The 17,548-nt window shown below is 47.8% G+C and overlaps 1 pseudogene; it reads right to left on the minus strand.

Annotated features, from left to right (window-relative positions):
- Nucleotides 1–1,208: 1,208 nt before the first annotated feature.
- On the minus strand, nucleotides 1,209–10,669 carry LOC118594947 (annotated as a pseudogene).
- Between the last annotated feature and the right edge of the window lie 6,879 nt (nucleotides 10,670–17,548).

Raw genomic sequence — 17,548 nt, forward strand, 5'->3', positions numbered from 1 at the left:
ATCCTGCCTGGAAGGGCAACATTTGATACATTTTTTCTTTGTTTATTCCTGTGTGTGTGTGTGTGTGTGTGTGTGTGTGTGTGTACGCAGGAGGAGCACATGCTGCATGTGTATATGCATACATGGGCATGTGGTGGCCAGTGTCTTCCTCAGTCGCTCCCTACCTTAGTTTTTGGCAGGTGAGACAGGATCTCTCATGGAACCTGGAGCTCAGTGGCTGGTCCACAGGCCCCAGGGGTCCTTTCGTCGCCAGCCTCCCAGACTGGAATTACAGTCAAACTGCTGTGTGTAGCTTTTCACACAGGTGCTGGGGACTAAACTCGGGTCCTCACACTTGCACAGCAAGCATTTTGCTAGTGAGCCATCTTCCCAGCCCCTGATCGAATAAACTTCTCAGTGGAAACATAGTTTAGCACCTCAAATAACTTAGAGTCGGTGCCACACCGCTATGCATACCATCACACTTTCCTTTTCCAGGCAGTGCTATGTTAAGAACTTGCTACATCTTGGGATAAGGACACTGAACACCTAAGAACATTAAGATATGGCTTAATCACAGTACAAGATGTTCTCCCTGCCAAAGCGGGTTACTTTGTTGTGACACAAGAGTGCTTGTGACCTGGATGGGGTCCTTTCTCGGAATTTACACATCGATGAAGAAAGAGACCTCCTTCCTCTGGGGAAGCGAAGCCTACTGTGGAATTATTCTACATTTTCCAAATTCTCTTTTCCACAGCAGCTAGCCAAATGTTGGATTTCCCTTTCCTATCTGGGAAGTCGATTCATGAACACTAGCTGCATAATCCAACGCTGTTGCAGAAGTAAATACCCTGGGACAGCATTTTGTCTCGTCACCCTCCACATACCAGAAGGGGCCGTGGCCACTGGGCAAGGGCTGACCTCCTTTCCAGAACTCTGCAGGGTGAAGGGTTTGGGGGCAAAGTTTGCTCAGGATTGTGGGGTGTCCCAGGAGCCTGAAAAGGGCTTCACCAGGGCCATTCTGACTATAGCCCTGTCTTTTCCTTCTTTTCTTTCTTTCTTTCTTTCTTTCTTTCTTTCTTTCTTTCTTTCTTTCTCTCTCTCTCTCTCTCTCTCTCTCTCTCTCTCTCTCTCTCTCCCTTCCTTCCTTCCTTCCTTCCTTCCTTTCTTTTTTTTTTTTTTTTGGTAGAACAATAAACACTTTTATTACATGAGCTATGAATGATGGTTTATTTGCCTTCTCAGGCTTTGACCTTCCTCAGATAGAACTCCAGCTCTTTGCCTTCTAGCACACAGCCATCTGCTCTGCCACACTGGCCTGGCCTTGAGGCAATGCAGGCAAGACGCTTGCCCGCCACAGCTGCTCCTCCAGAAGACTGCCAATTTTGGCCATCTGTTTACTCCCATCTTACTTTTGAATTTTCCTTGATTGTTTTTTGTTTAAAATCTCTTCCTCCTCAGAAGTCAGCTTGATCCCCTTCTTGAGGCCCAGGAACAGTGCATAGTGGGATTTGTACCAGGTCTTGGTGATGACCAGCTCATTATTGGATGCATTGTAGACAACATCAGTGATCCTTGTTTTGTGAGTACAACGCTCAGGGACCCAGGAAAAGTTCTCCACATCTTAGGGCACGGTACTTCTTATTGCCTCCTTGAACTTGGACAGTGTGTATGTGACAAGGGCCAATCAGCATTGGCAGCAGGACGTCCCAGCTCATACCTCATACTTCTTACGCTAGGTACTTTCTCTTACCCCGGGTCTTAAGGTTCCTGTGCCAGTTGTCCCAAGATGTCTATCGCTTGGCACTGGCTAGAATGAGCTAGAGCCCTGCCTTAGTCGGGGTTTCTATTGCTGTGAAGAGACACCATGACCACGGCAACTCTTATAAAGGAAAATATTTAATTGGGGCTGGTTTCAGAGGTTCCATTATCATCATGGTAGGGAGCATGGCAGCATGCAGGCAGACATGGTGCTGGAGAAGTAGCTGAGAGTTCCACATCTGAATCCACAGGCAGCAGGAAGAGACAGTGGGCCTTTGAAAGCCCACTCCCAGTGACACACTTCCTCCAACAAGGCCATATCTCCTAATCTTTCCAAATAATGTCACTCCCTTAGCATTCAAATATATGAGTCTATGAGGTTTTGGGGTTTTGTTGTTGTTGTTTGTTTGTTTGTTTGTTTGTTTGTTTTTTGAGACAGGGTTTCTCTGTGTAGCTTTGGAGCCTATCCTGGAACTCACTCCGTAGCCCAGGCTGACCTTGAGTTTACAGAGATCTACCTGCCTCTGCCTCCCAAGTGTTGGGATTAAAGGCATCACCTGGCATATGGGGGCCATTCTTATTCAACACTACAAACCCCTTACTGAAGACCCTCATTGACTGGGACACACATTCCTGGTCCCTTTTCCCAGAACTGGAGTGTGTGTGTGTGTGTGTGTGTGTGTGTGTGTGTGTGTGTCTGTGCGCGCGCGCGCACAAGTGTAGAAACCAGAGGTTGGGTGCTGAGGCATTGTTCCTCAGGCACTGTATCAGCTCTCCTGTGTTTTGAGACAGTACCTCAGGGTCTAGAACTTCACAGGTAAGCTAGAGCAGCTGGTTAGCAAGCCCCAGGGGCCTGCCCAGCTCCACATCCCTCCCAGGGCTGGGATTACAGCACCCACTGCTATGTCTGGTTTTGAAGTGAAGGTCAAAGTTAGGGCCTCATGCTTTTGTGGCAAGTAGTTTACTGACTGAGCGGTCTCCCCAAGCAGATCTACGTTCTCAGAGCAGAGAGTGGACACTGTCCCAAGAGGCCAGGACTTCTAACACTGGCGCCACACCCTTTCTACAACTAAAGTCCGTGACTGGGGTACTGTTTCAGAAGACAGGAAGATCCAGGGCTTTTCCATATTATTTTTTAACCCAAGAGCATAGATAATCTTTAAAGCCAAGACTTTTTATTATAGAAAGTTTTTTTTTTTTCATTAAAAAAGAAGGGGAGGAGGTTTTTTGAGAAATTTCTTCATTCTTGTTTTTTTCTTGAGTTATAAAAATTTGTCTTTGCCAGGCAGTGGTGGCACACACTTTTAATCCCAGCACTCAGGAGACCGAGACAGGTGGATTTCTGAGTCTGAGGCCAGCCTGGTCTACAAAGAGAGTTCCAAGACAGCCAGGACCATTACACAGAGAAACCCTGTCTGAAAAAAGAAAACGAAACAAAACAAAAATTGTCTTTGCCATGAATATCGAAGTGGACCTATTTTGGTGAGGGAAAAGACCAATGAGAAGCCGAGATCCACCCGCCTCTGCCTCCCAAGTGCTGGGATTACGGGGTGCAGCAGCACCACCACCACCCGGCTAACATTTGCACTTTTAAACCACACTAGCAGCCAGGGCTGGCAAAGAGACTTGATCATACTAACGAGAACACATTGAAAAAACCCAGAGAGCTCTGTGGGGAAGACTTTTACTTTTGACCAAAGGAAACGTTCCATCCCCCCACCACCCCAGCCCCACCTCCACCTCTTATTTCTTACGAGAAGGCAGTTTCAGGTTGTACCGGTTCTGTGGAGACAAACTGAAAGATGAAATTCAAACCCGTGAAGATGGGAAGTGTGGTGCACCTCTGGGTGTGCCGCTCTAAGCTCGAAGACAGGACGGCGCTTGCTAGTACACTGACTTGAAGACAAGGATACCTGGGATTATCCGGTGGACCGGGGTGGGGGTGGGGGTGGGGTGTCCTCTGGGGGTCCTTTAAAGTGGAAATACGAGTTGTGAAGAAGAGCTGATAGGCTGAAAGAATGCAGGGGTGGAACTTGTTCTGAAAACGCAGAGCAGCGATGTCAGGAGTGAAACTGACACGGGTAACTTGTGGAGAACGTTTGTAGAACCGTAGTAAGTACGTACCTATCATCCCCGCAGTTAAAGGACAGGGCAGGAACCGGGAGAAAACAATCCTTATCTTCCCAGACGAACGGCGCATTTGCCCTTTTGTCCACTAGAGGGCAGAAGCAGAATGAAAGTTTTCAACTGCATTTCCTAAGCTGCACTCTACCGCCTCCTTCCATTTTGGGGGCCTTAACAAATGGTTGAATTCGTTTTGTTTTTGCGACAGGGTCTCACTATGTATGCCTGGCTAGCCTGGAACTCACTCTATAGACCAGACTGGCCTAGAACTTACAGGGATCCCCTTGCCTCTGCCTCCCGAGGGCTGGGATTAAATGCATGTGTCACCACAGACCGTTGTGAGCATGTTGTCTTAATGTTAGGGCTCAGAAAAATGCTATTCCCAAATATCACATGATCTAGCTAACCTCTTCTAAGTATTTACCCAAAGGATTCAAAGGTAGACTACAACAGAGATATCTGCACGCACATGTTTAATCGCGGCTGTTTTCACACTCATCCAGTTACGGAAATAAACGCCGAGCCCATGGTTGTAACGATGTGTAGACCGCCACTGTCTAATGCCAGCTCTGGCTCCGGCTTGCTGAGCTCCAGTTGAAGGAGTAAGTATGGAGGACTTTGTACCATGGTTTGAATAGAGCAGACCTTTTGGGGACAAAGGGGAAAAGAGCAGTGCCCTGCGGTGAATAAACTGTGTTGGCTGCAGGAAAAAGGATTGATCTAGGGATCATCATGATCGGTGAACTAAAAAGACAACAGATCATCATGTTAAGCACAATAAGCCAGACAGAAAAAGCAAATATGTTTTCTCTCATATGTGGAGTTTCTGGAGGTTTGGGCGGAGACAGGGAAGTACATGGGAGGCTATCGGGAAGGGGAGAGGATGGTGGGACAGGAAAGGGTTGTGGAAGGGCACAATGACCAAAGGGCATTGTATGTGTGGATGAAATGTTACAATGGCACCTTTCGTATGTGTAATTAATATACACTGATAAAACTGATTTCGGGGGGCCGAGAGGTGGTGGCACACGCCTTTAATCCCAGCACTCTGGAGGCAGAGCCAGGCAGATCTCTGTGAGTTCAAGGCCAGCCTGGGCTACCAAGTGAGTTCCAGGAAAGGAGCAAAGCTACACAGAGAAACCCTGTCTCGAAAAAACCAAAAACAAAAACCAAAAAACAAAAACAAAAAACAAAAACTGATTTCGGTGAACTAAAAAGACAACAGATATTGGAGGCCCACCCAACCTCAAAAGCATTTTTTTAAGCCGCCTCAGCTCTGGTGGCCACCACTGTGCTGTCTAAGAGTTTAACCTTACCTCACTGATGTGGAGTCACACAGCATCTGACCCTGTGACTGGCTTATTTTAGTTTATATGATGACTTAAGGTTCGTGAACGTTTAGCACATGGCAGGATTTCCATCTGGGGTGCAAATATACTTCATTCCCTTCATCTCTTCATCTGTTACTCCACGTTCAGATTGCTTTCGAGACCATTTCTGCGGTGGAGATGGGAGCTCACATCTGTTCCAAATCCCATTTCTGTTTGTTTAGTTCGACACCCAGATGTAGGATCACAAATCAATTAATGATTAACCTTTATAGGCTGTGTCGTCATGAGCATTCTTGGTATATTAGCCTTCAGTCTGACTATAAAAATTGATGGTGGGCCTCGGGAGATGGCTCAGTTGGCAGACTGCTTGCCATACAAGCATGAGGAACTGGATTTGGTCCCCAACACATCTATAAAAAGTTATGTAGGGCTGCAGGCCTATATAGTGGTAAGGGCTGGAGGCAGGGGGATCTCTGGGGTGTTGAGTCTCTTTTTAGGAGCGGTTTACTAGCTCTGCATTATAAAGTGCTTTTTTATTTTGTTTTTTTTATTCTTGTTTTTCAACACAGGGTTTCTCTGTGTAGCCCTGGCTGTCCTGGAACTCACTCTGTAGACCAGACTGGCCTTGAACTCAGGGATCCAATTGCCTCTGCCTCCCAAGTGCTAGGATTAAAGGAGTTCACCACCACCCAGTGGGTTATAGTAATTTTAATGACATTGCTGCACACATGAACCAGCATTTGTCAAATATCTTGAGAGTCTTTATTTGTATTTTGAAATTTGTGATTTTTTTTAACTTTTTTTTTTTTTTTTAAACTGTGGCCAAATTGTTATCTCCTCAGCAGAGCAAGGCAGCTGAGGAGAAGCTGGCTTCTAAAACTGTTACTTTTATTTTTTAATTTTTTAAAAGAAGATTTACTTATTTATTATGTATACAGTGTTCTGTCTGCACATATCTCTGCAGGCCAGAGGAGGGCACCAGATCTCATTACAGATGGCTGTGAGCCACCATGTGGGTGCTGGGAATTGAACTCGGGACCTTTGGAAGAGCAAGCAATGCTCTTAACCTCTGAGCCATCTCTCCAATGCACTTTTTAATTTTTTAGAAAAAAATTTAAATTGGGTTTATTCCTTTTATTTTATGTGTGAGTGTTTTTGCCTGCATGTATATCTGTGCATCACATGTGTGCTTGGTGCCTGTGGAGGCTAGAAAAGGGCATCAGATCCTCTGGAACTGCAATTATAGTGGTTGTGAACCACCATGTGGGTGCTGGGAATCAAGCATGGGTCCTCTGTACGATAAACAAGCGCTCTTAGCCACTGAGCCACTTCTCCAGCCCTCCCCTCCACTTTTCAGTATTATTTCTTATGAAATTAAAGGTTGATATTATTTAGTCTTCGTGTCTCTATGTCTTTTTCTTTATAGTTTCTAGCTTATTTGGGGTCCCTGGAAATACTTTCCCACTATACATAATTAAAACATAGTTGAAATTTTTTCTGCATTTTATAATTCCTTGTATCTTTTCTATCTTTTCTTTTTCTTTTTTTCTTTCTTTCTTCTTTCTTTCTTTCTTTCTTTCTTTTTTTTTGAGACAGGGTTTCTCTGTGTAGCTTTGCACCTGTCCTGGATCTTGCTTTGTGGACCAGGCTGGCCTCGAACTCACAGAGATCAGCCTGGCTCTACCTCCCGAGTGCTGGGATTAAAGGCGTGTGCCGCCACCGCCCGTCTCTTTTTCAATTTTGTTTATGTATTTATCTATTTATTTATTGTGGTGCTGGAGACCAGACCCAGAGCTTCCTGCGTGCCAGGCAAGCGCTCACCACTGACCGTAGCCACCATGCTGTTCTAAAGGCCAGTCCTGACACCAGTGTTGAACCATTGCCTCCTTCCACCTGCTGACTGGAAATGTCATCCTCACGAGGTCACAGTGGTCCGCTCTGTTTGGGTGGTTGCTCCTCCTCTTCATTGTTCCCCTTCTCCTTTGAATTTTAGCGTACCCATTCTTCCGATTCCGGTAACTGGGTCTGTCTTAGATCTCATCAGTCCCACGTTCCTAGACCTTTTTTTCCCTAGACATTTTCTTCTTGTTCCCAGCATCCTTTTTTTTTTTTCAAGTTTAAAATGCATCACTTCACTTTTGTACTAAAGGGAAGAGGGACAAAAGGCACTCAAGGCAGGGAACCGAGCGTGTGAGGCCCTTGGAACTGAAGGGGTTTGGAAGCTCTCAGAAGCAGTTTCCCTGACTCTCTGCCCTCCTATTTACTGCATCCTTGAAACCAGGGTTCCTGTTCCCAAGGTGAGCAGCAGGCACTGGAAGCCCTTTACTCAAATGCAAGCCATGAAATCTGGACAGGCCATCCCTTCCTTCCCCCTTGAACCGTTATTCCAGAAGCTCCTGGCGTAAGCCGGAGCAGAAGTAACGCTACACAGAGAGGCCAGGAAGACTTTTAACAGGGGCTTTTCCATGCTCTGTCCCACTAGCTCCAGCCAGCCCGCCCTGGTGCTGCCGTCTGGAATCCAGCACTTGGAAGGTAGCGTGAGGAGCATCAAGGCCAGCCTCGGCAACTTGGCAAGTTCTGGGTTAAGAGAGACCCTGTCTCAACCCAAACCCAGAAATGTTGTGTCACGCTAATGTAGTCACATACTACACACACACACACACACACACACACACACACACACACACACACACACTTAAAAATATTATTAATAAAATAGTTCTCCCTGTCCTGGGTCTTCATTTCTGAGGGCTTTTGGGTCATGTAAAACTTTGATCGCCGGGTGGTGGTGGCGCACGCCTTTAATCCCAGCACTCGGGAGGCAGAGCCAGGCGGATCTCTGTGAGTTCGAGGCCAGCCTGGTCTCTAAAGCGAGTTCCAGGAAAGGCGCAAAGCTACACAGAGAAAGTCTGTCTCAACCCCGCCCCCCCAAAAAACAAACAAAACTTTGATCAAACAAAATGTATCATTCTCTGCTCTTGTTAACTGCAGCCATTTTCTTCTTGTGGTGATAAAAACACCCTAACAAAAGAAACTCAGGAGCTTACTTTGGCTTAAGCTCCAGAGGGATACAGTCCATCACGGCAGGGAAGTCAAGACATGTTAGAGCAGAAGGCTGGCTGGCCACATTGCGTCTACACACAGGAAGAAGAGAGCGTGAACAGGTTATGAAAATCCAGTGCCTGCTTCTATACCCACTTTCTCCAGCAAGGATCTGCCTCCTGAAAATGACCTTCTTAAAGAGAGCTACCAGCTGAGGAGCAAGGGGTCAAACACTTGCGTCTACAGAGAACATTTCATACTCAGACCACAACAGCATCAAATAAATAGTCTAAGCCATCTCACGGAGGAGCATTGGTTGTCACCCCTAGGATGGATATGGAAAGGGCTCACCTCTCCCCACCCCTATGTAAACAGTGACTATACAAAGGGTACCCAGATGAATAAGACAGTTCAAAGCACTGTCTACAGTAATCAGACAGAAGATGGATGCAATGGGCCTGGGGTATAGCTCAGTGGTAGAGCATTGCCTAGCATACACAAGACACCAGAATAAAGATTTGTAAAAGACACACTTGGAGGACATGTCTCAATAGCAATGGGTTAACAGTACCGGAAGAGGGACAGTGAGCTAAAGAGGGATGTGTACTGCGTAGCACATCAGCAGTGTGTTTGGATGAGGCATGGAAGATGAGTTAGATGCACAGGAGAAAGCCAATTTGGGGAGTGTTGAGAGACCCAGGGTGGCGGTGGGAATCTGGGCAATCACTCGCTAGCCTTGTGGGCAGCTGATGAAAGCAATGAGGTTTCTTCGCCAAGACTGCCTCCAACACTGGGCAGACTCTGAGGTCTCTCTCAAGTCCTTCAACACCCCTTCCCAATTCACCTAACACAGAAGAGAACATTCTTTTCACCCACATGTCTGCTCTGTTCCCTTACACTCTGTGATCTTCACATGCCCCTCCCTGCCCGTCCTCCCTCCACCCTCCCCTAGCTCATGGCCTCCTGCAGGCTGTGCTCTGCCCTCCTCTCCACACAGTGGTTATTTTCTGTGCTCAGGAAAATTCCTACTTAGGCATCTGTTTGTTTCTCAGGCCTTCCCCTGTGATCACTCTCTCCCTCGCTCTGTGTCTCTGTGTCTGTGTCTGTGTCTGTCTCTGTCTCTCTGTCTCTCTGTCTCTCTCTCTGTCTCTCTCTCTGTCTCTCTCTCTCTCTGTCTCTCTCTCTCTCTCTCTCTGTGTGTGTGTGTGTGTGTGTGTGTATGTCTCAAATATTAAGCCAGACTTCCTAGTCCAGGTCCTGCAAACTCTCCTAGCAAACGCCTCTTCTAGTCTTGGTTATTTCTTCCCTGAAGCCTCTTTGCTCTCTAAACCTTTTTTGTTTTGTTATGCTATTTTAAGACAGGGTCTCACTATGTAGCCCTGGCTGTTCTAGGACTCAGCTCACTTTGTATTCCAGGCTGGCCTCAAACTCACAAAAATCCTCCTGCCTCTGCCTCTCAAATTTCTGGGATTAAAGCATGAGCCACCATTGCCCTCTGGGCCTTCTTTTATCTCCTGCTCCAGGATTGCTGTTCTTCCTGCCTTAGTCTCTCATTTGTCAGCTGATCAGAGGACCCCAAAGTGGTCTGGCCATTGGTACCCAGGAAGCCCTCCTGGACCCAGTGGACACAGTGGACAGTTTTTTGCCTCCATCATTTTTTACGTTGCCTGCTCCTCATGCTCCATTCTTGTATGTCAATCTGATACCACAAAGCAACAGGAAGTGTAGCCATGTAGCCCTATGTTTCAGACCCCCAACATGCATCTAGAAGATTACTCCCATTAAGGTTGTCTGCAGGGCAGAGTCATGGTGCAAGGGAGCTGGCATCACATAGGCTGTGGTTTCCCCTGGGGCTGCCCCTTTCTGCCAAGGCCACCCAAGGCAAGTGAACCTGTTTCCTTTCCCGTGAAATGCTGGTGTCAGCCCTCCAGACTGTCCTGAGAAACCCATGGTGCCGTCAAGTCTCACACTCGCTGCAAACGTGGCTGTCACCACAATTATCACTATTTCCTCATTGGTGAAACTCAGATGAGATTTCTCAGGGGGAAAGTATGTTCTCCTGGGTCTCCTTGTGGTCTTTATCAAATTTGTCGGTTTACAGATTGCAATCTGTATAACCTGGGGAAAGAAGAGGGGGGAGACCGAGGAGAAGGGTCACACTGTCCTTGGCTCTGTTCCAGGGACCTCTGAGCCGGAGGTTCTCACAGGCCTCTTCCCTGAGGGCTTTGTGTTGTACAGCTGCCCATACCGGAGAGGGTTGGGCTGGGCGCTGCCAGCAGTTTGGCAAATAGCCACGGCTCCTCCTCAGCACCAGTCCCAGACGCCCCAGGCCACACAGGGGCAACAAGGGGACCAGGGCTCTGGCCCCAAGCTGGCTCTGGCTTCTGGTCTCTTGGGAGTCTCTACCTTGGATCTTCCTCGGGGGAGCCCATCATTGCAACACCTTGGCCTTAATCCCTCCCTGCTGAAAGAGCAAGTGGCTCCTTTTCTGTTCATGGGTTGTATAGAGCCTGCCATCTGGGGAGACAGCCATACCATAGGTGTCTTTATCACCTGCTCACTTTCGGATTTCTGGTTATTGACAGGATCTGATGACAGCCTGCCGGCTGCTACAAGCTTCCTGCTCCATACTCATAACACTCATTTTTACTTTGTAGCAAAATCTTGCGCAGCCTGAGGATGGGTAAGTTTTTGGGGCCTGATGGAAAGGCTGGCCCCTCACTGATGCCAAGTTCTGACCAGAGAGCCACTTCATCCTCTGACAGTTCTGTCTCCTGGCCTTCGACGGCCTTCCCGCTTTAAAAGGCAGCAAGCAGGAAGCAGCAAACCTCTCTGGGCACAGACCCAAGCCTGGCAGCGTTTCCAATGGGAGAGACACTTGGCTCAGTTTGGGCTGATTGATAGCTAGCGCTACATCCTAAAATAGAGAATCACGGTTCAAGGCCAGCCTGGGCTCCACAGAGGACTTGTTTTTTATAAGCAGGAAGGGAGAAAGAAAAAAAGAGAGAAAGAGAGTGTCTTTACAATATAAAAGATGCTGCCAGGGCCAGGGATTTAGCTCAGTGGTAGAGTGCTTGCCTCATATGCACAAGGCCCATGAGGCCCTGGGTTTGGTTCCCAGCATTGCAACAAACAAAACAAAGGATGCTTCTAAAAACTGGCTGTGACCCAGCCATAGCCTATAACCATCGATCTAGAAAAGAACTGAGCCTGGCTGAGAAGGGGTTGTAGGGAAAGCGGCTGGTGTACTGGCATTCAGAGGGCAGGTGCAAACGTTGCTGTGGAATAAGGTGGGGAGCAGACTCGGGCACAGGAAGGAGTTGTGGCCACAGAAGTTTCCAGAAGCTCTAGCAGAAGGAAGGGGAAACAGACGTGAAAGGGACCTAGATGGCTGGAACGATCAGAATGTTAAGCCTGAGATGCCTCCTCCCCACACTTTGAGTTGGCTTGGGCCTTTACTTGACCTGTATAAATGGACCACCCCCTTCTCCTTGTCTTCACATCACTGATGCCTCCAGTCTGTTAGTAGAATGTGGTGCAGGACGGGACAGGGACAGCCTGGACCCGGCTCCCCCGGCTCTTCTCTTCACTCAGGAAATGGTTTGCCTAGTTCAGTGGCTGCCAGGTTGTCACACCAGGCCTCTCTGGTGGGTGAGCTGCCCCAAGTCTTGCCATCTGTCTGCAAGCGCCCCCCCCCCCTTCCTCAGGAATCTCCAGGCTTGTCTGTCAGAGGCACTCGCTCAGTGGTCAGTGTGAAGTGCTTTCATGGCTGCTGTGAGGGACCAGACCTGCCTTCCAGAAGCCTACAGAGTAGGGGAGGGCTTGTCTGTGAGTCACTAGAGTCACAGGAGAATGATGGGGAGTCCTCGGATGCTCACACATGGGACTGTGGAAAAATTCCTTGGTAAGGTGACTTCAAATGTAGCTGGGAAGGAGTGTGGAGTCTTGGCAGGAAGGAGGATTCCCAGGCTGAGACTGTTTAAACCAGCAGCTGAAGAAGGAGGGCAGCCTATTGTCCACAGACATGCATGTAAAGCCAGTGGCAACAGATACATCTGAATGGTCTCTGCTTTTTGAGACAGTGGGCTCTCATCCAGCTCCCCGATTTGATGGATTACACTGCATTTGCATGAAATACCAGATGTCTACTATTCTTACCGTGGGAACCTGCCATGCATATTCCGGATACCCAAGCCTCTACTGACTTGTCAGCATTCAGATGCCACGCCCAGGAGCGACAGGTGTGTCCTCATGCCATTCTTGTTCAGCTGGCTTGATTCTCTGCCACAGAAATCCTCTCGGGGCTTAATACAGGATCCCTTGATTACAGAGTTGTCTCATTCTTTGATGTATACTCCATCAGACTGTAGTCATCCAAGCCACTGGAGCTGTGGGTTCTTCTGCAAGGGGTCAGGACAAAGCCCCACAGACTAACACCCGAGCAGGGAGAGGTCAGATGGAGAATGGAGAAGGTTGGGGAAGAGGAGAGGGTGGTTCTACATCTACAAGCAAGATGAGACTTGACGGGCTGAGAGACAGGCTGGGAGGCTGCGAGTGCCCTGCCGAAGCTAGATCAACATGGGGCCAGGTGTGAGGTTGTGAAGGGAGCAAGCACAGACTGTTCCTGAAGAAGTCTGTGAGAAAGGGCAGGGAGAAATGGAGCAATAGCCGCAGGAAGGCGTGTCTCTGATGGGTGAGGTTTGAGCAGGACGGAAAGTCGGCTCTGGCTTAGCAGCTTCTTGACTGCAGCATGTCAACGCCGATGTGACAGTGAGTTGGCCTGTGGGCAGGGACTCACACAAGTGTCTACCTCAAACGATACCATTGATGACACTGGTCATATGCATACCATAGTGCCCATGGGGCAGAGTTGACACCCCAGAGAGTCTGGCTGGGCAGGAAGAAAGCTGGAGCTCACAGAGCTCACAGAAGCACTGCTGACCAGGGGATGGGAATAGAGAAAGAGGAGAAACATGGAGAAACAGCTTTGGGCAAACACAGACTGATTTTAGAAATCCACAAACACCCAAAAGATAATGAGGCTGGGTTTTAAAACATATGTCAAAACCTTCCAGATCCCCAAAGTTTGTACAGAGCCCAGGGCTTCTGTGGACAGCTGGTGACTGTGGGTGGACATGGCCGATGGGACCATACCTGCTATAGGGGAAGCCAGCTATGGTGACAATATCTGAAGACTAAGGACAGCAGCAGAAGTTGTCCCCAGCTCCTGGGAAAGAGTCTCTGAAGTCTGGCCAGCACTTGCTGATTACAGGCAAAGAAAGGGAACTCAGAAAAAAATGGGCACATCTTGTACAATAGAATCTACTAAGGAGACTTTCAGGCTGTATTAGTTAAAATATAATGAAATGCCCATGTCTCAAGAAAGTGGAAATGAGCATTTGAGTTAACTAACATTAGAACACAATAAATATAACTCTTCAAGCTAAAATACACAAAGTGTGTGTGTGTGTGTGTGTGTGTGTGTGTGTGTGTGTGTGTGCGCGCGCGCGCGTGCGTGCGCGCGCACGCGCTCATGCCCTTGGAAATCAGAAGACATTGGCTATTGTTTCTCTGGTTCAGTTTACCTTGTTGATTCTTTGTTATTTGGTTTTGTTTTTGTTTTGAGACAAGGTCTCACCGAGTAGTCCTGGCTGTCCTGGAACTTGCTCTGTAGACCAGGCTGGCCTCGAACTCACAGAGATCTGCCTGCCTCTGCCTCCTGAGTGCTGGGATGCTAGGACTAAAGACATACATCACTAAGCCCAACCTGCTTGGTTGTTTTTGTTTTTAAGATAGGGTCTTTCACTTTTACCAGGCACTCACTAGTGAGCAGCCTGAGATTGTAAGTGACCCACTCTACCTGACTTTCTTTTCAAACAGGTTCCGGGGATCAAACTCAGGTCCTCATGCTTGTGTGACACACATTTTTCTGATTGAGCCATCTCTCCGGCCCACATAAGTTATATTACAAAAGAAAAGAAGACCTTTGCTCTTAACCAAGGTAAAAAAGAGACTATGTTTACCCTCCCATAGGAAGCAGCCCCCCCACCTCCGCCCCCACCGCCACGAGGCAGGGAAGACAGACAAAACATAGAAAACAATGGTTCTCGGGGACCTGGACATGAGCAACACAACCATTGACCTTGGGATGAGGGAAGCAAATTACTTCCTCAGCTCTTTCACAGCGCCTAAAACCAGCAGGAATCCAGCGGAAAAAGCTGACTCTAAAATAATTGCTTGTTGTGATCTTTGAAGAATGAAAGATGAGATTATTCGAATAAAATCAAAGACGAATACGATGACTGTGAATATGGAAGAGTAGACATTTGAGGAAAAAATTAATGAGCATCTGGTGGGTCAGAAGAGACTCTCAATCTCAGCACAGCACAAAGGAACTATGGGAAGGAATCTGAGGTGAGAAAGCAGGTGAGGCAGAAGCCCCATTTCAAGAGTTTATGGTTGACTTAAAGTTAGAGAAACATTAGAACTCTATGTAGATGCTGGGTGGGGTGTGGCAGCCCCCTGGAATCCCAGAAACTGGCAGCAGGAGGAGGTAGGGGATCCCTGGAACTATATTAGTGAGCTCAGGGTTCAGTTGGGAGACCTTGCCTCGGTGAATAAGATGGAAAGAGAAAACTACATACATCGGCCTCAAGCCTCCACACATGCACACATGTACACATGCATGCACCTGAACACACACTGTGAGCACACACTACACACAATGCACATAAAAAGATTTTATTTTAACATAGGCCAGCAAGGTGTCTCAGAAGACAAAAGCACTTAGTCCACAAACATGCGATCTGCACCCCACAGTGGAAGGCAAGAACCGGCGCCTCAATGCTGTTCTCTGACCTCTACAATGCTCCAAGGCACATATGTGCACACACACAATAATAATAACAAATAAAAATTTACAAATTAAGCCATTAACTCAGAGCTGACTTCTCAATAGAAACAACAGGATCTGGAAGACAATAGCATGCCCGTAACAATGAAAACACGAAGTGACGAAGGCTGTGGCCGTGTGCTCTGGCAGGTCATAAGAAGTATTCATGAAGAACCGGAGAGTTTGAAAAGGTCTCAGGAGGTGGGAGGGCACTGAGCAGGCCTCTAAAGAAGTTTTGGGAGATGCTTCTCGGCAGGAGAGAGGAAACTTGCCAATGGCTGGAACACTGAGTGCGTCAGCTTGGAGGAAGCAGAGCTTCTGGTACTGGGAAGGGGGTGGGAAGGTCAGTGGAGGCAAGATGGAGAGGAATCTGCATCTACAGACAATGGGGTATAGAAGAGCTTCTGCAGTCTCTCCATCTTGCTTCTTGGTGGGAATCCCTAGCCAGAGGCAGTCCCACTTCCTCATAAAGTGTTGCTTGGTCCTACGACGTCTCCTTTCCTTACTCGGAGTGCTTCGAACCGTAGACAGATGTTGGGTTCAGCCTAGACTGGACTTTTGCTCCCTCGAGAGGAAGTATTAATAAGTTGCCATTTTGAAAGACTCCAGTCACAGGAACCTCATTTCCACTTTCACTTTGCCTCTGGGGCAAGCAGGAGACATCCATAGAGAAGAGAAAGCCAGTTGGTTCCCCTTCAAAGTTGCTTCCACATGCTGACCTTGGATTTTCTTCCTTCTACGCATGAGCTTCTGATCATCATAGCCTTCCTCCACAGGTCAACATGAGGGCAGATGTTCCTCAGGCACCCACATACTGTCAACAGCAGCTCACATGACCTCTGAACTGCTTTGTTTCCCTCATCTCTGAGGGGCCCTTCTCTTTGCTTTGCTCCTCTGCAGTACTGCTCTGATATGTCTGGTATACACCCATAATTTATGAGTCTTTAAAGAAAAATCCATGGTGTTCTTTAGTGAGTGTTTTAAGCTACATCAATAGCATTGTGCTTTTAGGATCCTGAAATCTGGTTTACTAGACTGCAAAGAAACAGCCCAACCTTGAAAAGGAAATTTTTCTGATTTCTTGGGAGAGTCAGGCCTGGAACTGCTTCAGCAAGGAAGGATATCCTGACTCTTCGGGAAAGTCAGGCTATACCTGGTGTGATGGGGGATGGTCTCCCTGCAGGACACAGCAACCCTCCTCTCCTGGAGAGCAACAATCTCCAGCTCAGTGTTACCAGCTCTCTCTTGCTCAGTCCACTATGGGATGTCTTAGCAAGGTTCTTCTGTTCAGCTCTCAATGAAGGTCTTCACCTAATACTCTTTTGAGAAAGAAGTTTATTTGGGACGGAGGAGTCCAGGAGAGTAGCATCCTCTACCAGGGTGGAGAGAACAGCTCACAACTGACTGGGCAGGGCGGTTTATGTAGGATGTCTAGGGGGCGGAGTCAACTGTGATTGGTTAGTTTATTTTCTGCCCAGGAATTGGCCAGTTTTGTGAGCAAGGGGCAGAGATGGCCCTGATTTAAGTGGCAAACTGTGTTTCTTTCACTGGCCTTTCTTGGCTTTTTGACACTACCTCTAAGGCCAGGGCACATTTCTTTCACTGACTCTGATTCTAGGAGCCAAGAGTGTTATTTTGGTACTAGTTTCAGAGTCAGGGCATATTTCCTGGGTTCTGGGTTTGGGGATAAAGTGTTCATTTCTCTGGCTCAGGTCCCAAACACAGGCTGTGTTTCTTTCCCTGGTCCTGGGCCCTAGGGCCTGGATTCTGCTGTCCTGCTCTGTGATTGGTTGATTTCATAAGTCAGTTGGACAGGGGCAGAGATGGCTCTGATCTGAGCTAAACTGTGTTTCTCACACTGGCCTTACTTAGCTTTTTGACACTACCCCTAAGGCCATGGCACATTTTAGTCACTGACTCTGATTCTAGGGGCCAGGAGTGTTTCTTTGGTACTGGTTTCAAAGTCAGGGCATGTTTCCTTGGTTCATTTCTCTGGCCCAGGTCCCAAACACAGGCTGTGTTTCTTTCCCTGGTCCTGGGCCCTAGGGCCTGGATTCTGCTGTCCTGCTCTGTGATTGGTTGATTTCATAAGTCAGTTGGACAGGGGCAGAGATGGCTCTGATCTAAGCTAAACTGTGTTCCACTGACTTTATCTGAGCCATCCTTCCCTAAATCTGGGCTCCAGGGTCAGGGTGGGTTTCTCTAGCCATCCCCTTCCCTACATTCTCCATCTGCCTGCTCCTGTGCCAGCCGCCCTGTATTGACACCACTCTTCTGAAGCATTTATGGGTAATTGTTAGGACAACTTGCCCTTCCTTGCCTCATTATCAGATTGACTCAGCTATCTGATAATGGGTAATTATACGTGTCTTAGTGCACACATGTCTTTATACTGACATTGCATATTTAATAGGTAGCA

The sequence above is a fragment of the Onychomys torridus genome, chromosome 13, assembly GCF_903995425.1.
Source record: "Onychomys torridus chromosome 13, mOncTor1.1, whole genome shotgun sequence".
Classification (NCBI taxonomy): domain Eukaryota; kingdom Metazoa; phylum Chordata; class Mammalia; order Rodentia; family Cricetidae; genus Onychomys; species Onychomys torridus.